General features: G+C 37.3%; 1 protein-coding gene across 2 annotated transcripts in view; it reads right to left on the bottom strand.

The window, feature by feature from the left end:
* PDE7B (phosphodiesterase 7B) overlaps positions 1 to 16,427 on the bottom strand; it is a 344,591-nt gene that overhangs the window by 225,248 nt on the left and 102,916 nt on the right. The window lies entirely within an intron of this gene.

Raw genomic sequence — 16,427 nt, 5'->3', positions numbered from 1 at the left:
CCACATCCTACCAGAATCTAAGCTCCTGGGACATAAGTTTTGTCTGTTGTATTCACTGCTGTTTTTCTGGTGCCTAGAAGAGTGCACCTATTTGGTTGGAACTCAATATCTACTTTTATTGTACAAATCCATCATTATCAGATCATATAGTGATAGAATATTATATAAACTCTAGATTATCCAGGCTCAGAGTATAAGCAAAATATTATACAAATCAACTTTTTCCTTATCATTAATTTATAATTGTACATTAGAAATCCTAGTATATGACTGTTACTTGACACTGCTCTTCGGAGTCACAATGATTATGGGTGCAATAAAGACACTACATACTTTCGGGAAGCCACTGAGTTTCCTTCCAGTATGATGGTTTACTTTAAAAATGAACCCAAGGGCCAGGCACGGTGGCTTATGCCTCTAATCCCAGCACTTTAGGAGGCTGAGGTGGGCAGATCACCTGAGGTCAGGAGTTCAAGACCAGCCTGGCCAATATGGTGAAACCTTGTCTCTACTAAAAATACAAAAATTAGCCAGGCATGGTGGCATGCACCTGTAGTCCCAGTTACTCAGGAGGCTGAGGTGGGATACTCACTTGAACCCTGGCGGCGGAGGTTGCAGTGAGCCGAGATTGCACCACTGACTCCAGCTTGGGTGACAGAGCAAGATCCCATCTCAAAAAAAAAAAAAAAAAAAAAAAAAAAAAAAGCCCCAAAAAAATTTTTTTTTTTAAAAAAAAAACTCCACAACACATTTTAATTTTCCAGTGAGAGAACAATGAACTAGATGATAGAGCCTGAACAAAGACTCTCCTGTCTCTTGGTCCTCAGGAAAGTTCTACAACAGGTTGCTGTCCCTGAACAACCTTACAGGGCCTCTTTAGAGCTCACTGGACCTCAGCTGCACACTGCTCTCAGCTTTTCCCCATTTCTTTTATCCCCTTTTAGAGAAAAAACAGAAGCAGAGGTAACCCACTTCATTAAAAATAGAAAAAAGCCACTCTAAAGACAAATCAAGTATAAAAAGAATTCCCCGAGGAGGGAAGTGTTCTAAGGATGAGATTGCCAATCATTTCCTTTCTATGTTTTTTTCTTTAAAGTTACGAACAGGTTACTTCTTTTTCATGTTTATTTTTTTCTATTATGAAAGTAATACATGTTGATGGTAGAAAAGCTGTAAAATGCAGGAAAAAATATGACGAATCAAACCAAATTAAATTTTTTCCTACCACTTAAGGTTCTATACACACATGCACATATAAATAATCATTCATCTTTGGAAAATCACACTGTATTTGTAGTTCTTTATAGAGTTTTCTATCAGCAGGATCTTCATATATTTGAGGCAGACTTTAGGACGCTCAGAGTTATGTAGCATTTCTGTCTGTTTTTTCTCTGAACAGTGAAAGTAAACTAATTGGTTGCACAAATTAACTGTACCTTTATTCCCTCAGACAAAACTGTGCTTTTTGGGTCCAATTTGAGAAGAAAGGAAGAAAATAGAGATCTTGAACTTGGAAATGTGCAATCGCCTTTTGTTTGTTTCTTAGCTTAATGAAAACTGCAAATTCTCCTGGCATAATTGAAACACGTATTGACAACACCTTGAGGGTGTCTCTGAGGCAGAGGCAGGCTGTGTCTCTGTGTGTGTATGTGCACATGCATGTGTGTGCACTAGTGCATCTGTGTTACATGTTTCAATTTTGAGAACCTCAGAAAGTTCCAGTGTTTTATTCCATATTATTTGATATCATTTGTGCAATGAGCTCTCACCCATCCCTACTGCAACAGACTCTTAGTGTGTTAGTTCTGGAAGGTTTCCATTTGCCGCAGAACCACAAACCTCTCAGTTGCTTGACTTTCTTATTGTTTTGCAACTTCTGTGCTATGTCATGGGCTGGATGTCAATGGGCGGCATGTTGATCTATGATACAAGGTACTGGATTTTTGTGTCACGTGCCCTCTGCAAAAGGATGGCTGATCGCAGGAATTCCATTTGTCTGGGGTCAAGTGAATTTGTGAGAGAGGTTTAATAAAAGCCCTGACTCATCTCTAAGATGCAGCAACTGATGTAGTAGTTTACCTTAAGGCAGAGTTACAGTCACAACCACCTCTCTATTTATGCATATTCCACCATGGGAGTAAGTTATCAAAACCTTGCCACTTGGGAGATGTAGGTTTTAGTAATGCAAATGACAGTAAGAAGCATTCTTTGTACTCTTAGAAATCAGAGAAATAACCTAAAATCTCTTTTGTTAGAAAAATGAATGACCACACTTTGTTGAACATTTGGAAAATATAAAGAGACAAAAAAAAAAAAAAAAAAGGGAAATAAAAAATATGCATGATTTTACCACCTGGAAGCAAAACACTTCTTGAATTTTTTTTTATTGGAAATTTACAATTCTTGCATTCAACTCATTTCTGATACTAGCTAATGGTGACCCTCTTATCACCACCTGCACATACTCAGTACTGAGAGAAACTGATTTTAAAAAAAAGGCCAATTGGAAACACTTTGCTGTTTCATTCCTAGAGCAAGTATGTATAAAGCCCATGAGAACAACATGTGAGGGTTAAGTTTAGAAATGCTAGGCCATATGATTTCATAGGAAAGGACTAAACTATTGATTTTCCCAAATATGATGCCTTAACTATTATTTTTTAAGTCTTTTAAGTCTTTGTTTTTTTAGGACAAAATTGAAAGGAAGGTAAAGAAATTTCCCATATACCCCCCACACCACACATCACAAGCTTTCCCATTGTCAACCTCCCCCATCAGAGTGGTCCATTTGTTATAATTGATGAACCTTCATTGACATATCATTATCAACCAAAGTCCACAGTTTACATCACGGTTCACTCTTGATGTTGTATGTTCTACAGACAAATGTATCTACCATTACAGTATCATACAGAATATTTTAACTGCCCTACACATCTTCTGTGTTCCTCTTATTCAGCCTTCCCCCCTTAATCATAACTTTTCATGTTATAACTTTAGACCTGTAAAATATAGTTAATTGTATATTTTGTTGAGGAAGAAAAAATGGAAATTAATTAGGTCAACGGAAAAGAGTTTTTATTTATGAACCAGGGTTTTGTTTATAGTTCCCTGTGGGTGAGCAAGCACTTATTAAGATCCTTTGTGGGACATTTATTTTCAAGCGTTCAACAAAGAATAACTATTAACTCAGTTTATGCAACGAACTTCATCAACTCTTTAATGCTCATGGATAATCAACAAATACAATTTACTCATTTTATTTCTACCATCATCAACCTGATGATTTGTTTACTTAAATGATAATCATATCTTCATTAGAGGCTATTACATAAAATGTTTTTATTGAGTCAAATGATGAATTATGGATTCTAACTTTTATTTAAGGTAATCATCGTGTGTTAAATTATTTGTGGGACTTTTGTACACAGCTGGTAGGAGGATAAATTGGTATAGCTGATTTGGAAGACTTTTTGGCAGAATCAATTAAAGCTGAACTACACACACACACACACACACACACACACACACACAATGACCCAACAATTGCAATCTGCAATTCTAGGTAGATACTTAAAAGAATGTGTGTAATTTTGTGCATAAGACGACATGTACAAGAATATTTATACACTATAGTGGTAATCAGCAATCTGTTTCTGTGAAGAGACACATAGCATATATGTTAGGTACTGGGGATCAGATGGTCTCCATCATCACCAAATTCTACCATTTTGTAGCATAAAAACAGCCATAGGCAATATGTAAATGAATGGACACAGCTGTGTTCTAATCAAACAGGCAACAGGTCAGTTGTAGCCCATGAGCTGCGACTTGCTGACTTCTGTTCTATAGCAAAAGAAACAAACAAAAGAATGAACTACATCTACATGCAGCAGCATGCATGAATCTCAGACAGTGTTGAGTGAAAGAAGGCAGACAGGACAAAGAATATACTCTTTAATTTCATCTAAATAAATTTCAAAATTAGTGAATGGTGATAGAATTCAGTGCATCAGAATGGAATCTTTGGGAGGTAAAGTCTAGGAGGAGGTATGAAGGAAACTATCTGTATTGATCTGGGTGGTTTTAAACAGATACATTAACTTTGTAAAAATTCATTGAGTTGCACTTAAAAACTAGGTATTTCTCAGAATTTAAGCAATATTTCAATTAAAAAGTTAACCCCACTTTTATCAAAATAAACTAATAGCTAAATAAATGAATAGCAAGAGAAATAGAGGTGCCCAATAAGTATATAAACTACCATTTCAGTTGTTGAGGCTATTGATAAATATAAGCTGACACATGTGTAGGCACATTGTTGATTCATGCTTACTAATGTTAAATACAGTAATTGAACATTTTCTCTCTCAAAGATGCTGATATTTGAAACTGATCTTCTAAGAAACTTTTCCATAGGAAAGTAAACAAAATAAGCATGGCAGTCACATGTTTTGTTTTTAGTTAAACACTTCTCCATTTTCAACAGTACAATTGCTACAGGGGAAGAATCTTTTATTTATTGTTATGTCCTAGAAATTTACACAGATTTGTAAGGTCACATGTCAGAGATCTGTCCATTGAATTTCTAGAACCCTAGGAAGTAGACAAGTCTGGGAGAAGAGTTATCATCTCCCTCTTACTTGAACTGCAACCTTAAAGTCCTATGAAAGCAATATTTGAAAGAACTAAGTCCTTTCAGATATTCAGAGATTTGCTTAAGACTCTGTTATGAAGGTCAAGATGAGAGAATCACTTGAGCCCAGGAGTTAGAGACCAACCTGGGCAAGATGGTGAAACCCCATCTGTACAAAACATTTAAAAATTAGCTGGGTGTGGTGGTGCACACCTGTAGTCCCAGGTACTTGGGATGCTCAGGTGAGAGGATTGCTTAAGCCCAGGAATTCCAGGAGGCAGTGAGCTATAATCACACTACTGCACTTCAGCCTGGGCAACGAAGTGAGACCCTGTCTCCAATAATGTAAACTTTTTTTTTTTTTTAAAGACTCCGTGATATTCCAAATGTCTGTTAAATTATACAAAACATGATCGTAGTTATTCATATACTGTTACCCAGAGTCCTCTTGGCATTTCATTGGTCAACCTTCTTGTAAACATGATTCATGAGGAAATATTTTTCCTGACACAAAGAGTGAAATAGCAGACAAAATAAGGTACCTTTCCATAGACTGCCTGGTGTGATTAGTTATTAACAAACCCATTCTATAAACAATGCAGTAATTCAGGAATATGATGTTAATTTTTTTCCTCAGAAACAAAGAAAATGTATTTTTGAGTTCAATATACACTTTCAAGATGTCCAATTTCTTTTTCAAATACTTGATTTTCTAAAAGAAGAGAAAATATTGAAATGCCTTTTCCTGAAATTTACATCTCTATATAAATTTTAGAAAGCAGTTTGACATAGTAACTCCTTTCTTGTATTTACTATTCATATTCCACAACGCTCAGATTTGTAGTATATGATTATCATTGAAAAAATGAGGATGGTGCTATTCACCAACTTCATGGAATTCTATATCCTATTAGCATTTCTGGCACTATTTTCTTATATTTCAGAATGTCAGGTCCTCGTTTAGAATGAATTTTTCTGTTGTGTCACAAAGAACTAGAGCTCCCCGAATCCCAGAATTTAGGTAAAGCTAAAATGGCAATGTACAAGATTTCATGTTAACTATCTCATTAAATTACAAGTCAGAAAATGTAAAAAATGTTGACTACAAATCAAATGTATTAGGCTCCTATGTGGTTCGCTACTTTGAAGTAGGCAAAAAAATTCTACACATTTGGTTTTCATTTATAAATATCCTTAGATTTGCCTGTAAGGTTTTTATAGTAAGAAATAATCAGTAATCTTGATAGTGTTCATGTTAGACTCACAAAAGTTGAAAACATGCATTATTCAGTCAGAGGGGAAAATGTTGGGTTAATGAAAACTGAGCTTTCTATACCATCAGCTAGCTACTTCTTTAGAATGGATCTCTTGGTAAGGAAACAAAATATCTTTTGGCAATTAGATAGGAAAAAGGAATGCTACAGTTCACAGATAGCAATTGATATAATGAGAACAAGTATTTATTTAATACTTCAAAATTTGTTCTTGTGCATCCTTTGTAATACACATAATTTGTCTCATTCTGAAAATTTCTATATTTTGTGAATATTTATAATCTATAAATATTAGAAAACCTTGTATATTCATAGTTGTTGAGGCAGGTGGTTTGAGATTGGCAGGTTGAGATCTCACAAACCTATATAAATAATTTGTTTAAAAAATATGAATTTACAATGAAATATAATCTATACTTCTTCCAATAAAAAGCCTAACGTTGTTTTGAGGCCAAAATTAAAAGTGACATTGTCTCTGGAACATTATAAAAGGTACAGTTTTATGTATGCAAAGATTGCTAGATGGACTCATCTTGAAAGAAAGAAGCAACAGCAGGGCCTATCATGGGGAGGGGGAGGGGGGAGGGATGGCACTGGGAGTTATACCTGATGTAAATGACGAGTTGATGGGTGCAGCACACCAACATGGCACAAGTATACATATGTAACAAACCTGCACGTTATGCACATGTACCCTAGAACTTAAAGTATATAAAAAAAATTTATAGAAGGGGAAAATGAACCAGAAGTAGAGAGGATGAAGAAGAAGAGGCAGTTTTTAAAATTTTTATTGAGACAGACTCTTGCTCTGTCACCCAGGTTGGAGTGCAGTGGTATGATCTCGGCTCACTGCAACCTCTGCCTCCTGGGCTCAAATGATTCTCGTGCCTCAACCTCCTGAGTAGCTGGGATTAGAGGCACATGCCACCACACCCGGCTAGTTTTTTGTATTTTAGTAGAGACAGGATTTTGCCATGTTGGCCAGGCTGGTCTCGAACTCCTGAGCTCAGGTGATCCGCACACCTCGGCCTCCCAAAGTGCTGGGATTATAGGTGTGAACCACTGTTTCTGGCCAGAAGAGGCAGTTTTGATGTGATTGGGCAAGGGTGGGCCCAGCTCAGGGGACATAGGTACTCCCAGAGCTCAAATGGCTTAGTACCTTTGGTTTCCTTCACAAAGTGGGAGGTGGATGTAGAGGCATCACCTTTTAGGCCAAGACAGGTCAAAAAATAACCTTCTAGAGTCACTATGCATGGTGGGAGAACGTTAGGGGTGAATATGTAACCTTACACATTTCTTCTACCTTCATCAGGAATTATTTTTTGTGTTTTCTTGGAATTCTAGGCCAACACTGGGTGCTAGAAAACTAAATCAGAGACCTATTGCCTGGAATGTGCAGGCTCATTGGGGAAATGGAGAAGTAATGTACAATAGCATGTACAATAGCAGGGAAAGGGATTTGTGAATTGGGGTCAAGGCATCCCCTTACAAGTTACCTTGTGTGGCCATAGGAAAAGGACCAGGAAGCAGTTAAGGAGAATAAAGGGAAGGTCTTTATGAGCATGGAGCAGTTACTCTTTTGAAATGAGAGTTGAGAACACTTAGTTTGTCTTTTCTTTCCTTTTTTTTTTAAAGAATAGGCCTGGATATTCAGCATCTAACTCAGCTGGGTCCTCAAAACTGCTCCACATCTTTTTTAAACACCTCTATTCAGTTTTTAAAATTTCTTGTAACATTAGTTTTGAATTAACCTAGTTCTGCATGCCTGCATTCACCTGTTCCTCTCCTTAAGGCTCATCAGAACACGATATTTCCTTCTTAAAAAGAAGGGAAGCGATCAGATGGAAAATCTCCCAGCTCTTCCTAGCTGCACCCAGGCACACCTGTCTCCATCTCCATGCTTCCTCTCCCACGGGGATCATCTTCTCACAATCGCAGCTTTAAGGCTCACAACTATTCCCTTTCTCTTCATAAAACTTCAGCCAGTTCTTCTCTCTCCTTTCACCATCGAAACATTCTCAAATCCTTCCTGTCCTAAGAAATTATTCCTGATTGCAGACTTTGAGAGGTACTGTCATATCCCCCATCCCCCTTTCTTACTTTTCTTTCTTTCTCTTGCTTCCTTTCTTTCTCTCTTTCTCTTTCCCTCCCTCCCTCTTTTCTCTCCTTCCTTCCTTCCTTCCTTCCTTCCTTCCTTCCTTCCTTCCTTCCTTCCTTCTTTCTTTCTTTCTTTCCCTCTCTCTCTCTCTCTTTTTTTTTTTTTTTGACACAATCTTGCTCTGTCACCCAGACTGGAGTGTGCAGTGGTGCCATCATGGTTCACTGCAACCTCAGCCTCTTGGGCTCAATGGATCCTCCCACCTCAGCCTCCTGAAAAGGTGAGACTACAGGCACGTGCCATAACCTCAGGCTAATTTTTGTATTTTTTGTAGAGGTGTAGTCTTGCTATGCTGCCTAGGCTGGTTTGGAATTCCTGGGCTCAACTGATCTGCCTGCTTTGGCCTCCCAAAGTGCTGAGATTACAGGCATAAGCCACTGCACCCAGCCTTCTCAGACCAATTTCTTGACAGAGGAGTGCCTTCAGCTCCCTGTGGCCTGGCTCCATGCTACCCACCTCACCCCACCTTCTGCTGCTGATGCTCTTGCTGTTGTTACCTTCAGGTTGCTAAGTCCAAGCAACACTTTTTAGGCTTGATCTCGTTTGACTTCTACAGTATTTTACGTTTGTATCATGCCCCACCTTTTGAAACTCTCTCCTCTTGGCTAAGATGGCAAAGATACCATTCTCTCCTTTTCGTTTATCTTTCTGTCCACTCTATTTTATTCTCCTGCCTATTTAGGCTTCCATAGGCTCCTTTTGAACCTGACCAACCCTTTGGGGGATGCTTCTGGGCATTCCAAAGCACAACCTCATCTCACTCCTCACCTTTCCCCGGGTGATCTCATTCCTGTCATATTGTGACCACTACTGACTTGTAGATCCCTCTTCTGAGCTGCGTTGCACTGGAGAGTTCCTTGGACACCTCAAATTTACTGTGTCTAAAATTTAACCTCTCCCCACTGCCCCACCCCATGCAAAGTCAATTAGCTCAGACTCTTCTTTGCAGGACAGGGCAGTACCTTGATCTGTTTAATAACATTTCATACACTCAACCCATCGTAGAGTTCTATCACGCTCTTGAAAAGTTTCCTTTACTTTGTGCCTTCTGTTCTCTCTAACACTGTCTCAATTCAGGTAGGAGTCATCATTTCTCACCTGATAGATACTACTGTTCCCTAAACTAGTCTCTCTTCAGCTTGTCCTCCTCCTGTATATTCTCTACTCTAACCAGATGATCTGTCTAAAGTATGCATCTCACCTTGTAGCTCCTCTGCTTAAACATCCTTCAATGGTTATTTGTCCTATTATAAGGCTCTTCATAATCTCTCCTGCCTTCCTCTCCACACTCGATTGTCTTATCTCATTCCTCTTATTCTATTTTCCAGGCATAAAGACTTTCTTACAGTTTTTAGTTGGTCACATTAAGCTGCTGGTACCTGTTGCTCTTAGAAATACCAACAACACCTTTCTCAATGGGCTGTCCTCAGTGCAAGCTCCAGGGCTGTCTGGAGCTTCTTTTTGACACTCAGCTCCTTACCATGTCTTGCACAAGGCCTTTCCTGACACCACTCCACCCTTCCCCTTCCCATAAGACCTGACCTCTCCTGCTTGTGGTTTATCATGCTATGTTGTCATTGTTTGTGTGGTTGTCCCTGTGTCACTAGATTGGGAGCTTGCTGAGGATAGAATTTCATTGTCTTTGCATCCCTACTCTGGCACACAATGTGTATCTATAAAGTGTTTCTTGATTGAACATGTTTTCTCAAGTGTAGCTTTGTGTAAGGCTGATGGGTCTCATTGAATTTCCTCTTTCTACCTTCAGACAGAAAATGAAGCTAATTCAATACAAGACTGACACTTCTATCACTTTTGGGCTTGGCAACATCAGTTCTGATAGTTTGGACTTTGCTTGTGTTGTTATTCTGCAGCTGCTCTTGTCTGAGCCCTGGCTTCCAGCTGCATTCAAAAATGAGGTGTTCTGTTGCTGTGGAAATGCTGCAACTTTCCACGGAAAGCAACCTTCAAGCTAGGAAACTTGTTTTTCTTACGCAAAACAATATTGACTTCCAAAAGTTTAAAAGGCAGTAGGATAATGTAGAATGCCTTGTAAACCTCAAGGTGAAATAATTTTCTGTATATTCCCATAAACATGGGAAGACAAAATAATGGGCCTCTTCCTGTATTTTCAGCACAATGCTCCATCTGCCCAAGAATATACTCTGTGGCAACAGGGATCCTACCTTGCTCATTATTATATCAGCTTTCAGAGTACTCCTAGCAGAGCGTTGGGCATTCAGCAGTGCTCAATGAATACTTGTTAATCTCCCTCTTAGGATAGCTCCTCATTGGCTATTTGAAGAGAACCACTCTTTCTTATCTTGTAACCTGGAGTAGTGTGCTTGGGAAGCCACCAGTTAGTTCATGTAGGAGCTGACCCATGGCTTTGGCTATGTTAGCAGAGGGTTTTAAATACTAGGCCAACGCATCTTTGACACACTTGGGAGATGCACTCCGGATGATTCTGCTGTTCTCACAAACACATCAGCATGCATCTATTCAGCAAATAGTGAGTTCCTCTTAGGGGCTGGGCCGCTAGATGTTCCAGATGCTGGATACTCAACAGTGAATGAAATGGAGTCCTTACTTCTGTGATAATCACATTCTGCATGTATTGGTGTGTTGCAGGGCAAGACTGGGGGACAACAATGGACAAATAGAAAATATGTCCTTTACTGATAAATGCAATGAAAAGTAAAACAAGACAGAGTCTTGGGTGAGTGATGCGGAATGATGCTCCCATCATCCTCCCTTGGGAATATCTAGGTTCACTTTACTCTCTTTGGGCAGAGTAAGAAAATATCATTCAGCAATTTTGTTGTCTGAGCATGCATATATAGAGAGTGAATTCATGAATCCAAGTGACAGCAATGAAGAGCTTTGAAAGTGTAAGTTAAAATTAATTCAAATTCCTGAGGCATTCTAATCTTAATAAATCAAAATCAAGCAACTTGAAAACTTCTGTCTTTCAACACAGACTTTACTTGTAAAGTCAAGTGCATGCAAAATAATCTTTACAATAATCTTTCTTTCATAACCTATGAGGATAATGTTTATTACTAAATTGCTAACATTCACTTGAAAATATCTGTTCACTTGAACCAAATTGAGATTGTTTAATATTTAAAATCTACAATACTGTCAATTTGCATATAAAATACTACTAATATAAAATGAAGTGCAAGGACTTAGAAAAAATTGAGTATTACTATTAATAAAAATACTTATATTTATAGTACTTCTAAAAGTTCACTGAATGTTTTAATATTTATTGTCATGTAATCCTCAACAGACTTAATAAGGTAGACAATAATATTGTTATTATTGTTTATTATTCAATTTTAGACAAGAGTGAACAGGTCTACAAACCCCTAAATGACACGCCTCTGCTCACACAGTTATTAGCTGATACCAGGTCTTTCAATGCCTTCTTTCTACACCACCACAGTGGCCTACTTTGATACCAAGTCTTACTTTGCCTTAAAACAGATTGTGTATTATTTTTTAAGAAACAATATATAGGTCTCATAGGTGTCCACATGCAATAACCAAAAGCTGAAGCAAGTGATAAGAGCAAAATATAAATATAAAATAACTCCCAACTTTATTAGGTGATAAGGTTCCAAAAAAGTGAAGAAAACCATTTTTCTCTACTGTCACAGTCAAAAATATTGTCCTGTTTCTTAATAAAATACTATAATATTTGATATCAAGAGGAAAAATAGAATTAACATGCTTTTTTAAAAAATCAAACCAGAATTCAGGTCGTCAGATACACATTGGGTTAAATATGCATTGGTTTAAAATTACTTAATTTCACAAGTAGCTGATGAATGTCTGTACTTCATACTACCCAGTACCTAGGAGCTTATAGAGTATTCTCTGACACGCTATAACTAAATGGAAAAGACTCTCTAACTAACTAAATAAAAGAGACCAGAACTCTCTTTTGTCTGGTACTTCTGTCCTTTTTAGGGCCAATGATGACAGGCAAGCTCTCTATAATCAGGTCTCAAATTTCTTTTCAATTTATTCTTTCATCTACCTCGTAGCCTGAAACACTGCCCCAGAAACACTCCCCAGTTTATCTCTAGGCTTTTGAGAGTGGTCTGGCATCCATCTAGAGTGCTGCCATGCTCTCAACTTTCATATCTAAATAGATGAGTCTTCACATCCCTGCTCTATGCACTCTCTCCATGTTTTGAAGTCCGAATATATTTTATCTTTATTTCTTCTGTAGCATTTATCAGTCGAGTTGGTGTTGCATACATTGGGCTTCAGTACCTGAATCTCTTGCTGAACAATAAACCCTCTAAGGGGAGACTCTATGCCCCACTGGTCTTTGGATTCCCAATGCTAAGCACATGACCTTGTAGGTGCTTGGTGTACACCCAATTAATAAAAATTAGATGAAGGTCTCGTTCTACCCTGGAGGTACCATGCAATTTTGAAGAATGCATTTAATATTTTAAAAAATTGTCCTTACATTTATATAATGTTTTAGCTTTTCAATTGCTTTTCTCAACACCATTGGTGTCATCAGTAATAATTTATTTTTATTAGCTTATTTGTGTTTGCTTATTATCAATTTTTACATTTTCAATTATTTATCATTTATGCATCAACTTATTGATGCATACACAATATTTAGAGCAGACATCATAATAGGCTTCTCCTCATAGAACATCTCATTCTCTCACCAAAAAAACTCCTGGGCTAGGAAGGACAGATGTTTTTATTTCCACTTTGCAGGAAAACTATGAATTGAATCCTAGAGAGATGAAGCAACTTCTATGAGTACACGGTTAATTTTTCAGAGCTAGTGCTACAAAGCAAGTCCCTCTATGCCTATGTTGAGTGTTAATAAAATATTGATTTTCTGGTGTTCTGTTATTCTGAAGATTAGCAATCATTTAAATAATTTATAATAATTTTCAACTAGAAAACTAATATGAATACTCCCTTGTAAGTTATGTCAGGTAAAAAAGTGCCTATTGTACATTCCCATAGTCATAACACTCATCAACACGAAAAAAATCATACATGAGACAAAAACAGGGCCACTGAAAATTTCAAATTAAAAAAATTAAACCTTGGTAAAGAGGATGGAGAAATTGAGCCAACAAAATATCATAAATTAAAAATTAAGGCTTATAATTTGAAAAGTCCCACTCTAATAAGAAAAGAGGAAATACAAAGAAGCACTAAATCTGATCAGGAATTTCTCTTTGAAAGTTTCTTTTCCGATGATTTATCATTTCACAGAGCAAGGTTCACAAATGAACTAAGAAGTGAATCAACATTGATCATTTTACATAATTTCTTTAAATACTCTTGGCTCTTTTTGCCCAACAGTTTTCATTATGCTTTTTTTTCATTATGCTTTTTTGTAAACTCTTTTTTGTAACTTGCCATACTTCATGCATTAATTATACAATGAGAGATAATGTCCCTTCCACTTCCTCTTTCTTTTAGTATCTGTTCATGAGACCTGAAGAAGGTAAAAGTCTTGCTATACAGTTGTATATCCATTGATGTAATTATATAAACTTCTGAGCCAGTTTGAACTTGAGTGAAATCTTATGGCTAAATTCATAAAAAGGAACGTGGAGAGGGGAGGACAGGAAGGCAGAAGCTCTATGCACATTGCCCTAAGCTGAAGGAAAGAAGAAAGCAACATTTATTACAATTTGGTGTTTAACTTGATCATCCACATTTGCTCTCTGAACAATTGTAAGGAATAAATAGTTAACACTCCGTGTAGTCAGCTCTGCCGTACACCTGTATTTACCTTCATATCCAACATGAGTTATTCACCTGAAGCCAGAAATAATTCCCTACTAGACCCATACATGACAGTAGTTTGGTTCCATTTAAAGCTGCATTGAATTCGGCGCACCAGAGTAACTCAAGGTGAATTTTACACTTATGTCTCATTTAACAGAATGAGTCAGAAGTGTGATTTTCAGTAAGAATGACTTATTCGTGGAAGTCGTGAGGTAGACAACTAAAAGCATAGAAACAGTACTTTTCAGAAAGATCTGGGGACTCGCCAGTGGAAGAGAAGGAAATGCAAATGGAGTCTCTGGCTAGTGACCCTTCTCCATATTCCACCCCAGCTGTGCTGAAACCAGTACACAGCTAGGATCCAGCAGGCACCCAAGCCTGGAGTGTGTGCAGGTAGAGAGGGAGGTTTCCAGGGGAGTGAGCCAAGGGCTTGACTAGTTAAAGATGAGGATGTCTCAGGTTGGCCCACATCAGGGATCTGAATATTGAGGTGGCCCCATGTATTTGGTTTTTTCGTTAAGAAATTTTGATTTATTCATAAAAATGTTATAAAATTACCTGCAAAATAAAAACTACATTTGTGGTTGGCAGTGCTTATAAAACACAACAGTCCCTTATAATATCAGAGACTCCTTATACTTTGTTGTGTGAGATGTAAAGTTTTCTCAAAAAATGCTTTAGAAAATCATAAGAACATTACCTGAGATTCCTTTTGAAGATAGCAACAAACTAATTAATACCTTAGATAGTGGTGAAGAAGTGCTTTTTGTGTTAATATAGATGTTCTTTCTTGAAGAAATACAAGATGTGGGCTCGGTTTTAGGGACTTATGTGCTTATAACTTGATTTCTCTTGTTTAAGTGAATAAACCATTAAACTTCTTTCTTTTATCATCTAGGATCATTTTGCTGTGAAGTGGCAGTCCTTGGGCTTCAGGTGAATATATGTTAATGGTGGGGTTGATCTATGTGTATTGATATCCATAATGATTTTATTTTGGTATTCTTCCATCTAAGATTTCAAAGGACTTCATTAGTGTCTGAATTAAAAGTTGCAGCAATTCTCTTAAAAAATCTAAACCTTCTTAAATATAAGCTCCTCAAGGGCACAATTTTCACTATGTGAGCAACTCAAACTCACTAGGCATAATATTATCTTTGAACACTCATTATTTACTGCCTGTCTTAAAGGTAAAATGTATACTTGTTCTTGCTATGTGTCCTGAAACTAGTAAAAACTTCCATTCTCATGGTTCCTTTTATTATTTAGTTCTGTATTATGAAGAAAAGGGAAATCTAACAAACTAATGAAATCTACAAGGTTAATAACCAGAAGCTTAATTAAAATTCTTTTATAACCAGAGATATATTTTGAAAGATAGGGCTTCTCTCAATTTACTTAGAATAAATGACCTAATTATGTAAGGTGTTTGGGATAATTTCACCTGCCACATAGTAAATGCTCAATTAACTGTAATTATTATGACAGTGGTAGCAACATAAAACTGATTTATATAAATACATTTCTAATTTTAGAATTTTGTGCAATCTGGCAGATTCATTAGAGACACATTTGGCGGTCAGGATTGCTTTCTGGCAGCTATATAAACCATACTATATAATCTAGAAGAGATGGAAAGATAACTGATCTTACTTTAAGTGAATTCAAATCTATAGGCAATAGTAGAAAGTCTCTTGCTCTTCTCCTAGCTATAAATTAATCAAGCAACTGACATGGAAGACAGGACACAGAAACATTCAGTCAAAATAGATGATGTATTCACGTGCTTAAAATGATCATGAGTTAAACATTGATTCAAGTTACTAGACCAGGTGAAAGCTACAATCAAATAATATTTCAGTTGTAGTAAGTACCTGCAGTATTAGACCATTTGCCTCAATTTCCTTATTTGTGAAATGAAGATAGCAATAGCACCAACCTCATCTTGTTACTGTGGAAAATTAAATGAGTTAATTATTGAATAGATTATTTGATGTGGTGGTAAGACAATTTCCCAAATCCAAAATTGGGACACATGGCTTGACAAAGGATTTTTTCTGCTTTCATCTGTATCTGTTTTGTCTGCCTGTCTGTCTGTCTGTCTATCTATCTATCATCTATCTATCTGTATATCTGTCTAGTACCTGAAATATTAGAACTTTGGAGACATGTTCATTTCACACTTTCAAGGGGAAGGAATATTGGATATTTGAAATGGGTATATGGATGCAATACTATATTCTTTGTTCATGTGCTTCTAGTAAAAGTTCATTTTCAATGAATGTATTACTATATATCCACCATCTTAATTAAAATAAAAACATAGAACTGCAAAGAAGGCCGGGCGCGGTGGCTCAAGCCTGTAATCCCAGCACTTTGGGAGGCCGAGACGGGTGGATCACGAGGTCAGGAGATCGAGACCATCCTGGCTAACACGGTGAAACCCCGTCTCTACTAAAAATACAAAAAACTAGCCAGGCGAGGTGGCGGGCGCCTGTAGTCCCAGCTACTCGGGAGGCTGAGGCAGGAGAATGGCGTAAACCCGGGAGGCGGAGCTTGCAGTGAGCTGAGA

Source organism: Rhinopithecus bieti, unplaced genomic scaffold (assembly GCF_001698545.2).
Source record: "Rhinopithecus bieti isolate Rb0 unplaced genomic scaffold, ASM169854v2 scaffold_9615, whole genome shotgun sequence".
In the NCBI taxonomy this organism is placed as follows: Eukaryota; Metazoa; Chordata; class Mammalia; order Primates; family Cercopithecidae; genus Rhinopithecus; species Rhinopithecus bieti.
Note: the sequence above shows the minus strand (reverse complement) of the source record. Positions and strands in the feature narration are given on the sequence as shown.